Genomic DNA, 1172 nt, shown 5'->3' on the forward strand with positions numbered 1-1172 from the left:
TTTGAGACGGAGTTTCACTCATGTTACCCAGGCTGGAGTGCAATGGCGCGATCTCGGCTCACCGCAACCTCCGCCTCCTGGGTTCAGGCAATTCTCCTGCCTCAGCCTCCTGAGTAGCTGGGATTACAGGCACACACCACCATGCACAGCTAATGTTTTGTATTTTTAGTAGAGACGGGGTTTCACCATGTTGACCAGGATGGTCTCGATCTCTTGACCTCATGATCCACCCCCCTCGGCCTCCCAAAGTGCTGGGATTACAGGCTTGAGCCACCGCGCCCGGCCCAGATCAACGCTTTCTTAATGGCCTGAAGGTCATCTCCTTTCAACTTTCCAGACATGGAAGATCCCCGCTGTCCCCTCTTAGAATTGAAGGCACTTTTGCCCCTTGGTGAGGTGTTTCCTGATACACGCTGATGTTTTGAGGGCACTACAGCCCGAGCAATAGGAGGAGTAGGAGGTACACCTGCTGGGTAACTATATCCTGTCATCATAATCCCGCTGAAAGTCATAGTCCAAGTCAAAAAAGGAGCCATACATCTCCACTGCAGATCGTTTCACACCTGCTTTTCCTCGGTTCACTTTTGGCTCTGCAGCCAGGTTAGTATCTAAAACCTGGCCAGCAATCATTCTGCCATCCTCTCCTGCTGCAGCAGCCCGGGCATTTCTCTCATTAACATAGTGAAGGAAGGCAAAGCCCTTATGAACAGAGCAGTCCACAATTTTGCCATATTTAGAAAAGATTGCCTCCACATCAGATTTCTGGACCACAGAGTGTTGAGATTCCCAATGAACACATGGGAGTTCATGGAGCGAGGATCTGTCTTGGTAACGTTGCTGGCCATTGTGTTTGATGATACTGTTTCTCACAAAGCCGAAAATGTAGCTGAAGATCAAAAAAATCTCACAGGACGGGGGAGGGAGAAGAGATTCAATTCTGAGTCTCTTAGTCCCAGGTTCCACATGGAGAAGCCCACCACTGCTCGAGATCAGCAACGCGGCCACAACCGCTCGGTCTTCGTCTCTTCACCACTAACTTTCTTTAGGTACAGCGAAGTCAGCAAGCTCTGACAGACTGTAATCATTTCAAAGCAAATTTGATAAGAGACCTTGACAAATTAACTATCATTTTTTTTTTTTTTTTTTTGAGACGGAGTTTCACTCTTGTTACC

At 48.2% G+C, this 1172-nt stretch overlaps 1 pseudogene; it reads right to left on the minus strand.

Moving 5' to 3' along the window:
• Positions 1 to 239: 239 nt before the first annotated feature.
• Positions 240 to 927, minus strand: LOC116548053 (annotated as a pseudogene).
• Between the last annotated feature and the right edge of the window lie 245 nt (positions 928 to 1172).

The sequence above is a fragment of the Sapajus apella genome, unplaced genomic scaffold, assembly GCF_009761245.1.
Source record: "Sapajus apella isolate SASKATOON/1434 unplaced genomic scaffold, GSC_monkey_1.0 scaffold6566, whole genome shotgun sequence".
In the NCBI taxonomy this organism is placed as follows: domain Eukaryota; kingdom Metazoa; phylum Chordata; class Mammalia; order Primates; family Cebidae; genus Sapajus; species Sapajus apella.